This window comes from Podarcis bocagei, assembly GCF_964188305.1.
Source record: "Podarcis bocagei genome assembly, chromosome: 1".
Taxonomy (NCBI): Eukaryota; Metazoa; Chordata; class Lepidosauria; order Squamata; family Lacertidae; genus Podarcis; species Podarcis bocagei.
This window is the reverse complement of record NC_138125.1, coordinates 125,180,120-125,193,820: the sequence shown is the minus strand read 5'-3', so window position 1 is coordinate 125,193,820 and position 13,701 is coordinate 125,180,120. Positions and strand designations below refer to the sequence as shown.

General features: G+C 45.8%; 1 pseudogene across 1 annotated transcript; it reads left to right on the top strand.

Annotated features, from left to right (window-relative positions):
- The first annotated feature begins 9,473 nt into the window (after positions 1–9,473).
- On the top strand, positions 9,474–10,701 carry LOC308582432 (testis-specific serine/threonine-protein kinase 6 pseudogene; annotated as a pseudogene). Its single transcript has one exon. The product of its transcript is annotated as a testis-specific serine/threonine-protein kinase 6 pseudogene (transcript).
- Positions 10,702–13,701: the final 3,000 nt, after the last annotated feature.

The window sequence follows — 13,701 nt, the reverse complement described above, 5'->3', positions numbered from 1 at the left end:
CAGGTAAGTGTATAGAGGTTCCAAGCATCACTCAGATTGCACTTGCCAGTTGTGTACAGAACGTTTCTAGTACCCAAGAACCAACCTACAATTTATCAGTACTCCCAACATTTTAAAGCTCAATCCTGTGTTCCTTGGGGGTGTCTCACTAAAAAAACCCCCAATGGGGCTTACTCCCAAGTAGGTGTGCACGTCTAGCCATGTTAAAAATATTATTTATATCCCACCCATCTAGCTGGGGTTCCCCAGCCACTCTGCTACATTGGTGGACTGGTACTCAGTATGGTTTAAATGCCTTGTCCGGTACGGTGGTACCTCGGGTTACAGATGCTTCAGGTTACAGACGCTTCACGTTACAGACTCTGCTAACCCAGAAATAGTACCTTGGGTTAAGAACTTTGCTTCAGGATGAGAACAGAAATCGTGCTCTGGCGGCGCAGCAGCAGCGGGAGGCCCCATTAACTAAAATGGTACCTCAGGTTAAGAACAGTTTCAGGTTAAGAACGGACCTCCAGAACGAATTAAGTTCTTAACCCAAGGTACCACTGTATTTAAAACATGTTCATTCTCTGGGCATACAGCCATCTGAGGTAGGGAACCTTTTGTTATACGAAGACCATCATACCTGGACACTGACCAAGCTGGCTGAGGCTGATGGGAATTGTAATTCAAAACATCTGGAGGGTGCCCAGTTGGGGAAGGCTGATATATAAACTGCTTAACAATTAACATGGACCAAAGGAGTATCTCCGCCCCCATCATTAAGCTCAGACCTGCAGATCCAGCTCTGAGAGCCTTTCGGTGGTTCCCTCACTGTGAGAAGTGAGGTTACAGGGAACCAGGCAGAGGCCCTTTTCGGTACAGTGGTGCCTCTGGTTAAGTACTTAATTCGTTCCAGAGGTCTGTTCTTTTTTTTCTTTTTTTCCCACCATTTATATAAACACAAACAATACACAATACAAACATACAGACACATAAACAAACATGTATAATTTCGAATCCTTTTTTCTTAAACCTTACTTCGCCGACTTCCCCGTACCTCCCCTTTCTGCATCCCAATTCCCAAATTTGTTTCAGCAAATCCTCCCCTTGATTTTATCTAATTTTCCTTTGTTCTTTTCTTTTACTTAATCTTTTATAGCTGTAATCCCCTGTTTTCTATAACCTCAACATTTTAGCACTCATTAATTTTACAGTATTTCTTAAGGTAAATTTTGAATTTCTTCCAATCTTCTTCCGCCGTCTCTTTCCCCTGGTCTCGGATTCTGCCAGTCATTTCAGCCAGTCCCATATAGTCTATCACCTTCATCTGCCATTCTTCCAGAGTGGGTAGATCCTGTGTCTTCCAATACTTTGCGATGAGAATTCTTGCTGCTGTAGTATCATACATAAAAAAAATCCTGTCTTTCTTTGACACCAATTGGCCGACAATGCCCAAGAGAAAGGCTTCTGGTTTCTTAGGAAAAGTACATTTAAGTACCTTTTTCATTTCATTATATATCATTTCCCAGAAGGCCTTAATCTTCGGGCACGTCCACCAAAGGTGAAAAAAAAAATACCTTCAGTTTCTTTACATTTCCAACACTTATTATCAGGCAAATGGTAGATTTTTGCTAGCTTGACTGGGGTCATGTACCACCTTCCAGAGGTCTGTTCTTAACCTGAAACTGTTCTTAGCCTGAAGCACCACTTTAGCTAAAGGGGCCTCCTGCTGCTGCCACACCACCAGAGCACGATTTCTTTTCTCATCCTGAAGCAAAGTTCTTAACTCGAGGTACTATTTCTGGGTTAGCGAAGTCTGTAACCTGAAGCGTATGCAACCCGAGGTACCACTGTATTTATGCATCTCAGATCATCTTCCAAATTGCTCTGCCCATTCCATCACTAAGCTCTTCATGTTCACCATCCTCCCTCCTGCCCTCTTAAAGGTAAAGGACCCCTAACAGTTAAGTCCAGTCGTGGACGACTCTGGGGTTGCGGCGCTCATCTCGCTTTACTGGCCGAGGGAGCTGGCGTTTGTCCACAGACGGTTTCTGGGTCATGTGGCCAGCATGACTAAGCCGCTTCTGGAGAACCAGAGCAGCATACGGAAACGCTGTTTACCTTCCCGCTGGAGTGGTACCTATTTATCATCTTGCACTTTGACGTGCTTTCAAACTGCTAGGTGGGCAGGAGCAGGGACCAAGCAACGGGAGCTCACCCCGTCGCTGGGATTCGAACTGCCAACCTTCTGATCGGCAAGTCCTAGGCTCTGTGGTTTAACCCATAGCGCCACCCGCATCCCAAACCTGCCCTCTTAGTCACTTACTAATGGTCACCTGTTAATTTTTCTATGCCTTAAGAAGGGACCTCTAATTTCGCAGTGACTCACATGCCAGGATAACACCACTACCATGTGGGCTTTCATAAGTGCGGTTTTTGCAGCAGAAGTCATAGGTCGCCTCCAGACTGCCAGTATTTTCTAGGAGAGAGTCAATCCAAACTGGAAATTTAAGTTTGTGCAATTCAAGTGTCTTGGTGCAACAAACCCATCTTTCTTTTCAAAACAATAACAGGTTTTGTGGTTCTAGATTCAGGTAGGTAGCCATGTTGGTCTGACACAGTCAAAACAAATAAAAGATTGTCCAGTAGCACCTTAGAGACCAACTAAGTTTGTTCTGGGTATAAGCTTCCGTGTGCAGGTTTTGTGGTTAGAAAAGATGCGGAAATGTACTTCTTAAAATGAATGGGATAAATGGTTGATTAATTAGAACATGTATAACCACAAGCAAATCAGGATAAATTCAGGAGGAACGCTCATCATTTATATAATCTCCCAGCAAACAGTGTGTTCAGTAAAGACCGGATCTAGGGCTGTAGGAAATGTTAGTCCTACCTAGGCTGACACTATACAGTGGTACCTCGGGTTACATACGCTTCAGGTTACAAACGCTTCAGGTTACAGACTCCGCTAACCCAGAAATAGTGCTTCAGGTTGAGAACTTTGCTTCAGGGTGAGAACAGAAATCGTGCTCTGGCAGTGTGGCAGCAGTGGGAGGTCCCATTAGCTAAAGTGGTACCTCAGATTAAGAACAGTTTCAGGTTAAGTACGGACCTCCGGAACAAATTAAGTACTTAACCCGAGGTACCACTGTACATTTAAAGCAGTATCATCTCCACATAGCTACAGTTCCCCGAGTAGTTTAGCAACCCCTCTTCCCAGGGAACTCTGGGGATTGTAGATGCCACTTAGTTAACATATGGGGTGAAATTTGAACAGAGGGAGACTCTTCATCAAAACCTGAAATGCCCTTCTTCAGCAACAAATCGTGGTTCCCTTGGTGGGAGGGCGGAATCTGCTGGCGGCAAATTATTGCAGCATTCTTGCACAAAACCTTCCTGTTTTTCCTCCAGTTTGGCTCTCGTGCATTTTTTCTTTTCGGTCTCCTCGTCCTGTTTGTCCATTTGCCTGCCAGCCAGCAATATATGACAGGTGAAAACACCACCTTGCTATCTGCGGTCTCATAATTATAATGCATGTAGATGCACGTGGCTCTAGATTGCCATATTCAACTGCTACCCACAGGCGCGGTAAGGACATAAAAGAAATAGAAGCAAGAGGCAAGGTGTTGTTGTTTTTTGAACCCACATTTATTAGGCCATACAGTGCTGTTTTTCTAGAAAAAGAGGTGCCGGAACTCACCATGAACGCCTCCCTCATTCTCTAGATCAAGGGAAGTAATAGTGCCACTGTATTCTGCTCTGGTCAGACCTCACCTGGAGTACTGTGTCCAGTTCTGGGCACCACAATTCAAGAAGGACACTGACAAACTGGAACGTGTCCAGAGGAGGGCAACCAAAATGGTCAAAGGCCTGGAAACGATGCCTTATGAGGAACGGCTAAGGGAGCTGGGCATGTTTAGCCTGGAGAAGAGGAGGTTAAGGGGTGATATGATAGCCATGTTCAAATATATAAAAGGATGTCACATAGAGGAGGGAGAAAGGTTGTTGTCTGCTGCTCCAGAGAAGCGGACACGGAGCAATGGATCCAAACTACAAGAAAGAAGATTCCACCTAAACATTAGGAAGAACTTCCTGACAGTAAGAGCTGTTTGACAGTGGAATTTGCTGCCAAGGAGTGTGGTGGAGTCTCCTTCTTTGGAGGTTTTTAAGCAGAGGCTTGACATCCATATGTCAGGAGTGCTCTGATGGTGTTTCCTGCTTGGCAGGGGGTTGGACTCAATGGCCCTTGTGGTCTCTTCCAACTCTATGATTCTATGATTCTTAGAATGGCAACGGCACTCGCCAGAGAAGTGCCAGAACCCACCTGAGAGGTGCCGGAACTAAGTTCCAGTGAGTTCCCCCTGAAATAAAGAAAGCCCTGCCTTCATTATTTCCAACCGCTCAGCTCCAAATACTTTGGATGCGACCTAGGACACCAAACACAGAGGGCCGATCCTCCAAGTGTCCCTATTTACCAGGGACAGTCCCGGATTTACCAAAGCCGTCCCCGTTTCTGATTTGATCCTGGAATGTTCCGCTTTTGCTTAGGACATCCCTATTTTCACTGGGAAAATGTTGGGGGCCATGGAGTTGTGTGACCCCCGACCCAAGGGCTTAAGTAATTATACAACCTTTAAGAGACATCTATAAAGGGTAGGGGGTTTTTATGTTTAATGTTTTATTATGTTTTTATATACAGTGGTTGCGAACGTGATCCGTGCGGGATGCACATTCTCAACCCACAGCATTTGCAACCCACAGTGTCGCATCTGCACACGCGCGGGTTGCGATTCGGCGCTTCTGTGCTTCTGCGCATGCACAAAGGTCGATTTAGCACTTTTGCGCATGTGCGACCGCCGAAACCCGGAAGTAAACCATTCCAGTACTTCTGGGTTTCGCCAGTCCGTAACCCAAAAAAATGCAACCTGAAGCGTCTGTAACCCAAGGTATGACTGTATGTTGGAAGCCACCCAGAGTGGCTGGGTCAACCCAGTCAGATGGGCGGGGTATAAATAGTGAAGTTGTTGTTGTTGAATAGTGCCTCCTCCACTGATGCCTCACCCCTGAGCTTCCCCCGATGAGTGCATGGGGCATTTTTCATGAAAACTTCTTTAACTATATGTCTTTCCACAGCTGCCTTGCTGGGTCCAGTGCTGAATTTACGTATAAGCTAAACAAGCTATAGCTTAGGGCCCCACTCTCTTGGGCCCCCCCAAAAAAATTTAAAGGAAAAAAAACTGGATGTACATTTCCAAAATATAAGATAAAAAAACCCAAATAAAATAAAACCTACATACAGCAACAGTGTTGTGTAGGCTCCTATGATGTAAGTAAGTGATGGCCAAGGTTGGCCATCACTGATGTAAGTAATGGGGCCCACCTGCTAGCCGCCTCCCTAAAATATCACTGGTTTCAGTTCAACAATTACTTTGATAAAATACAAATTTTGTTATGTGCAAATGGCTTTAGGTACCTATTAGGTCAGGCATAGGCAAACTTGGCCCTCTAGATGTTTTGGGACTACAACTCCCATCATCCCTGACCACTGGTCCTGTAAACTAGGGATGATGGGAATTGCAGTCCCAAAACATCTGAAGGACCAAGTTTGCCTATGCCTGTATTAGGTCCATAAATTACCATATAGCATATATGCAACACAAAAAACAGCAACAATATAAAGGGCCCCATTACCTTCAGTAGCTTAGGGCCTCCTCAAACCTAAATCCGGCCCAGGCTGGGTCCCATATAAAAAATAAATGGTAAATGGGCCCCTGACCGTTAGGTCCAGTCGTGGCCAACTCTGGGGTTGTGGCGCTCATCTCGCTTTATTGGCCGAGGGAGCCGGCATACAGCTTCCGGGTCATGTGGCCAGCATGACTAAGCCGCTTCTGGCGAACCAGAGCAGCGCACGGAAACGCCGTTTACCTTCCCTCTGAAGCAGTACCTATTTATCTACTTGCACTTTGACGTGCTTTTGAACTGCTAGGTTGGCAGGAGCAGGGACCGAGCAGCGGGAGCTCACCCCATTGTGGGGATTCAAACCGCCAACCTTCTGATCGGCAAGTCCTAGGCTCTGTGGTTTAACCCACAGCGCCGCCCGGATCCCGGGTCCCATATAAGTCGCTGTAAATTTCATGAACATCACTGGAATGTACTTCCCTTAAATGTGTTTTGGGTGTAGACAGGAAACCCATAGATAATTTCATCCAGGGCTGACTCATAGGCTGTCTCTTTGCCCAAGGGCAGCATGGTGGCATTGAATATCAGTTGCTGGCAGAGCAACAGCAAGGAAGGGCAACTGTCTTCAGACCCAAACATCTGCTTGGCTGCTATAGGATGCAGAATGCAGGGCTAAACAGACCCACTGTGCTTTTACCTGGCTGGGCTTTCCTGGTGCCCTTGATGCGAATGCAGCATTCTTACGGGATTAAATTTTACACACTTCCTCCATTCAGTTGAATATGCTAACTCTAGAGGGGATTTGGGAAAGAGGATGCTATTGCAATGTTGCAAAAAGGAGGGACAATTGTGTGACCGCGTGAATTCCCAGACTCTTAATTCCTATTCTTTCCAGGAAATGGAAATGGAAATTCAATTAGAATGAATGATTTCTTGGGGAAACGTCTACCATTTCCTCACTGCATACCCTCCAACATTTCTCCAATGAAAATAATATTCCATCATAAAAGTTTTACTATTTATACCCTACCCACTCCGGGTGACTTCCAACATATTAAAAAAACACACACAGAGAATAAAGCATTAAACATTTTAAAACTTCCTTATACAGGGCTAGATTGGGGATTGGATGACTCCATACTCTCCAACATTTCCACAGTGAAAATAGGGACATCCTACCTTAACTTCTGTGGGTTAAACCACAGAGCCTAGGACTTGCCAATCAGAAGGTCGGTGGTTCAAATCCCTGTGACGGGGTGAGCTCCCGTTGCTCTGTCCCTGCTCCTGCCCACCTAGCAGTTCAAAAGCACATCAAAGTGCAAGTAGATAAATAGGTACCGCTTCGGCGGGAAGGTAAATGGTGTTTCCGTGCACTGCTCTGGTTCTCCAGAATCGGCTTAGTCATGCTGGCCACATGACCCGGAAGCTGTACGCCGGCTCCCTCGGCCAATAAAGCGAGATGAGCGCCGCAACCCCAGGGTCAGTCATGACTGGACCTAATGGTCAGGGGTCCCTTTACCTTTACCTTACCTTAATTTCCAACCTTTCTCCGATGAAAAGAGGGACGTCCTAAGCGGAACATTCCGAGATCAAATCAGAAACTGGGACAGCTTCTGTAAATCCAGGACTGTCCCTGGAAAATAGGGACACATGGAGAGTCTGTACATTGGAAAACACCAGAATTTGGGGTGTTTTTTATAGTTATGATGAATATAATCTTAGAGCATGAGCTTCCAAAGCAATGATCAGCAGTGCTTTGCATTGCAGGGGGTTCTGTGTATTCTATGTATGCTTCTAAATGTGCCAACCAAACATTTAGGGTAGGCTGTTATTACTAGGCAGGTGTAGGCCATCTAGTTGTTGCGCTTCAAGGGATCAAAATGATGGATTTAATTAAAGCAGATTTCATAAGAGTCAAACTACTTCCTGTTTGTGACACCTCCTAACAGGAGTTAAACAACTTCCTATTTGTGTGGCATTTCTTACTGGAAGAAATCAAAGGTTTTGCTTTTACCTGCCAGTTTGACCTTGAGCTCCTCGCCCTCCTTGGAGATCTCTTTCAGGCCTTCTTTGTCAGGGCAACTCCTTTGCAGAAAGACAAACCCAGTTTGCCTTTAAAATGCACATTAGGATAAACCACGATGCTAATTTGTATTAGCATAAAATATTTCAGCTTCGCTTTTCCTTTCAAGTTGAAGGCCTATTTCCATAATCCATAATCCCTCAAATGTTCTGCGTGTTCTTGGCACACACAAAAAATGGTTCTGCACATTTGAGCTGTGTGCATCTGATTTGAAAAGATTTAGAATCAAAAGCAGAGGGGGTGGGCAGCCTGTAGCCCTCCAGATGTGGTTGAGCTTCAGTTCCCATCATCCTTGGTAGCTGGGCCTGATGGGAGCTGGAGTCCAAGAACATCTGGAGGGCCAGATGTTCTCCACCCCCCAGATCTGAAGGAACTTCTGAAGCAGGTCAAGGGAGGAAATGATGAAAACTTTCGAAGTATACAATGCCTCTTTCTTTCATATGTGATGGACCTGTAAAAGGGTAGAAGAGTATTCGGAAATAATTCATAATGAATTGAAAAAATGTTTAAAAGTACCTTTCAAAAAAAACACATACCCCAGAGTCCTTTTTGTTGGGGGTATTTCAGACAGATATTCCCAGGTGTCAAAAAAAGGTTATTTATGTATGCCACTACTGCAGCAGCCCATGTTTTGTTAGGCCCCAAATGAAAAACGAGCGAGGTCCCAGCTAAAGAAGAATGGCAACTTAAACTGATGGAATATGCACAGCTTGCAGACCTAACTCGTGGAATAAGAGAACAAGAAGAATATACGTTTAAAGAAGACTGGAAAATGTTTATTGAATGTATGGGGGGAAATTGTGCACACTTGAAAACTTTGGCAGCATTAAGATAAATTCAACAGTGTAAATAAGTTTTGATGGATGTAATAATGGAATGCTGAGTGGTTTAGTTTATATAGAACATGCAGGGATTTATGTTATGCAAAATGAACCATGGAAAGAGAAGAAGGGAAGTCTTTGATATTTTAAGGTTGTTTATATGCATATTCTAAATTGTAAAACAGAAAATTTAATAAAAATTATATATAAAAAACTAAGTTTACAATGCCTCAAGTGGTAGCTCTACCTGGGAATTCTGGACATAATGGAAGAGGTAAGGGTTTTGGATTGTCATAAAAGATGCGAGAGGAAAGGACCCACAAAGGGGAGGAGATTCCTTGGAAGAAGAGAAGAAGAAGAGTTTGGATTTGATATCCCGCCTTTCACTCCCTTTAAGGAGTCTCAAAGCGGCTAACATTCTCCTTTCCCTTCCTCCCCCACAACAAACACTCTATGAGGTGAGTGGGGCTGAGAGACTTCAAAGAAGTGTGACTGGCCCAAGGTGACCTAGCAGCTGCATGTGGAGGAGCGGAGACGCGAACCCAGTTCCCCAGATTACGAGACTACCGCTCTTAACCACTACACCACACTGGCTCTCAATCTTGGAATCTTGTTTTTATGATTGATGTGTGATATATCTGTAAATGTTTTATTTGAAAAGCCAAATAAATTTTATGTATAAAAAAAGAGAAGAATGTCATTGGGAATTCCTCCATAAAGTGGAAGCAGGTTATATAATCCATCCCTTGAAGAAGAGGAATCAAAACCTCCTCAAACTCCCCAGTGTTGATAGCGAAGCTGGACTGACCAGTTCTGGGACCACAAGGGTCTTGGCACTGCTGATTATGCACAGGAAGACATAGTGCATGACACTCCCAGCCACTTCACAATACCTGTATGAGTAGTGATGACTTCGAAGCCAAGCCCTCAGTGGGCACGTGGGGAGTGAAAGTCTAGAGATGTCTATCACAATGGGTTAAAGCACTGAGTTCCGGGAAGAAAAACTACAGGCCTTGTCAGCCTGACCAGGTCATCATGTCAAGGGCTTCCAGAGGAGACAAACTTCTGAGCGACCTCGGTTACAAGTTGGGCCAAACCTTGGGGGAAGGCAGCTATTCCAAGGTGAGAGTAGCCACCTCGGCCAAATACAAGGGGCCACTAGCCATCAAAATGGTGGACCGGCGTCGAGCGCCCCGGGATTTTGTGGAGAAGTTTCTGCCGAGGGAACTCTCCATCTTGAGAGGGATCCGTCATCCGCACATTGTCAGGGTCTATGAGTTCATCGAAGTCTGCAACGGGACGCTGTACATTGTGATGGAGGCCGCGTCTACCGACCTGCTGCAGATGGTGCAGAAGACAGGCAAGCTGCCCTGCGCCCCTGAGGCGCGGGACATCTTTGCCCAGGTGGTGGGTGCCGTGCGCTACCTCCACGACCGGCATTTGGTGCACCGGGATCTCAAGTGTGAGAACGTGCTGCTCACTTCGGACGGCCGCCGAGCAAAGCTGACCGACTTTGGCTTTGGCAGAGAATCGCGCGGGTACCCGGAGCTGAGTACCACCTACTGTGGCTCTGCGGCCTACGCCTCTCCCGAAGTCCTCATGGGTGTCCCCTACGATCCCAAAAAGTACGACGTGTGGAGTTTGGGCGTCATGCTCTACGTGATGATAACCGGCTGCATGCCCTTCGATGACACCCACATCCATAACATGCCATGCCGCCAGAAGAAAGGCGTCGTTTTCCCCGAAGACCTGCCCGCTTTGGCGGAGCCCTGCCAAGCCCTTGTAAAGCAGCTGCTCCAGTTCAGCCCAGAATCCCGGCCCTGTGTGGGGCAAGTATCTAAGAACAGCTGGCTGAAGGGGGAAGTCTAAGTGCAATGGCTTTCGCCAGGACACCTACCAGACGCAGCTGCTTCAAGGGAGGGGGGGTCATGTTAACCGGACAATGGAAACGTTTAAGTTGTCAGAAAGGTTTCTGGGATTGTTGAGCATGAGAAGAAGAAAGTGGGCAAACTGATTTAATGGGGGGAAAGGAAAAAGAGAAAAGCAATTCAGATGTAAGTTCCTCTGAAATTAACGGGACTTACTTCCAAACAAATGTATTTAGGTTTGGGGTGCCAATGAGATCTTTAAAACCCACTTTTGTGTGTCAGCTTCTCATTCTGCTCAGGGTGATGTTAAGTTGTGGGCGTACATATCAGACGACACAGCGATTCTTCAAACAGCTCTTGATATTCTGAGGCCAGAACAGAACTGAACTGAAGAGCTCAATCAGCCTGCTTATATAGAGCTGCAGAACAACGTAACTGTAGCAACTTTCTAAAACTATCCAATCACTGAACGTCACTTTCGATCCTTCATTTGCATACAAACTATCCAATCACTGAACGTCACTTTCGATCCTTCATTTGCACAACTATCTACAGTATCCCCCTGCTGGCCCAGGGTGAGAACTTCAGTACATAACAAGCGATACTTCTCGTTTGTTTGGAGGGGATTCCTACAGATCGCTCAAGTTTGGGGGAATTGGTTTGAAGGAGCGGTGTCTCGCACAGTGTGGCATCCTGTACTGAGGAAGTACGTCAGAATCCCTTGCAGCATTTCAGAGGATTCTGTGCTGTCTCAGCATAGATGGGGTGCTGGCCGTACTGGAAGGAGCTGGACCAGAAACAGGACACTCACACTGCCTTTGGTATGGGGTACCTTTGCTTGTGCAGTCCTTGGTCAGACTTTTCCTGTGGAATCAAAATGCTTATAAAAGTAGGCTCTTCTGATTGGATCATATTTAAAGGACAACCGTGGATTCCCAATAAAAATTGTTAGCAGGTCCTAAGATTTTAGGATCCAAACTTTCCCAAATCAAAGGGGTTATTTGCAGGGTGAAGGACAACGTGCTTTAAACTTATGGTGCATGAACCTTGTGTAAACACTGTCACAGTCCATCCTGAGAGTTGATCAGGATTATGCAGACCATGTAATCCAGGGGTCAGCAAATCTTTTCAGCAGGAGGCCCGTCCACTATCCCTCAGACCTTGTGGGGGCCAGACTATATTTTGGAAAACAAAAACGAATTCCTATGCCCCACAAATAACCCAGAGATGCATTTTAAATAAAAGGACACATTTTACTCATGTAAAAACACACTGATTCCCGGACCATCCATGGGCCGGATTTAGAAGGCGATTGGGCCAAATCTGGCCCCCAGGCCTTAGTTTGCCTACCCATGATGTAATCGGTAACAGAAGACCAGATTGGAAAAAGGCTCAACTCAATTGTATCAAATATAATGCATTGGCCTGCAATACTATATCACGGTGGAAATGTCCAGAAGGCTATGGGCGTGGCCAGGATTTTCTTTGGGGGGGGGTTTGCAGGACTTTTGTTTGGGGGGACAGAACTGACATGATTGGTCAGTTAGTTAAGTACAGTCGTACCTTGGATCCCGAACGCCTTGCAAGTTGAACGTTTTGGCTCCCGCACGACGCAAACCCAGAAGTGAGTGTTCTGGTTTGCAAATGTTCTTTGGAACCCAAATGTCTGACAAGGCTTCCACGGCTTCCGATTGGCTGCAGGAGCTTCCTGCAGCCAATCGGAAGCCACGTTTTGGTTTCTGAACTTTTTGGAAGTCGAACGGACTTCCAAAATGGATTCCATTCGGTTTCCAAGGTACGACTGTATTGCTGTTGTTTCACTTGATCGGGGGGGGGGGGCAGCTGCCCTCCCCTGCCCCTGCCCCTGCCCCTCCCCTTGGCTACGCCCATGCACAAAGCAGTCATCCAATCAATACAATGCCTAGCTCAGTTGGTTAGAGCGTGGTGCTGATAACGCCAAGGTCGCAGGTTTGATCCCCATAAGGGACAGCTGCATATTCTCCACTATAACAGGGGATATGATTATCAGTCAGTGATGGCTCACCGGAACCTAACTTGCCACCTTCAGCAATGGAGAGGGCCAGTTTCCTGATCATCAAGTGAAAGCAAGTCTTTGACCTTTTCTGGTCAGTCCACAGCAAGGCTTCACCAACGGGACAAGCAGATCGTCTTGCAGTCTGCCATTCAGGGAGTTCTCCAAAGCCTTTGTCTTTGTGAACCTGTCTGCAGCTAATCGGGTCAGACTGTTCTCACTCGCTCTCTGCTTTTTCTCTCCACTGCTTTTGCCCCCTTTCCTCCCCATGCAAGAATCGTTATGCTGTCTGCGTTTGCAGAAATTGACTCGTTGACTCAGCCGTCACATCCAAAAGCAAAAAAACTGAAATAAAGATCCATGGTCCTGAGGGAGAATCACACACATAATGGCTTACGCCTGCTGTTCACAATGGAAGAGAAGCTCTCGTGGGTGCCTTTGGAACCACAGTGGGGGCGAAGCATTAAATTCCCCTCCCTACAGGGGAGAGAAATGATGCAAGGGCAAACTATGTGGCAAACTTCTAATCTAGTTTGGCCTTTGGGGCTTCCCATGATATTGCCTCAGCAATTGCTCCATGAGATAAGAATATTGGGGTCATATGGGAGAGATGATGCAGGCACAGTCCAGGTGAAAGTCAAGCGGCCGTGTCTGTCAACCTGACCTTAGGTGCTTTTCCAAACTGGCCAGTTCTCCCTCCATTGATGTTCATAACACACAGACAACAGAGCCTCCAAGTGCCCCTGTTTTTCATTGACAAAAGCCATTCCTGTTTCTGATTTGATCGCAGAATGTCCCGCTTTTCCTTAGAACGTCCCTATTTTCTTCGGAGAAAGGTTGGAGGGTATGGAGTTGTGCAACCCTTGAGCCAAGGAGATAAGTGACTATACAATCTTTACAAGACATCTGAAGGCAGCCCCCTATAAAAAAAAGTATATATTAAAAAAGTTTAATATTTTATTATGTTTTTATATTTGTTGAAAGCCACCCAGAGTGGCTAGGGCAACTCAGTCAGATAGGTGGCGTGTAAATAATAATAATAATAATAATAATAATAATAATAATAATAATATGATGGAATAGGACGTCCCTATTTTCAGAGGCTCAGTGTTGGAGGATATGAGGGACAAACACTTTGTGTACTCAAGAAGGGTTGTCGACCCGTTTTATCAGACAGTTCAAAACGAAACAAAACACCGCATGGCAGCAAGGTCTTTCATTTCTTACCAGAATAAA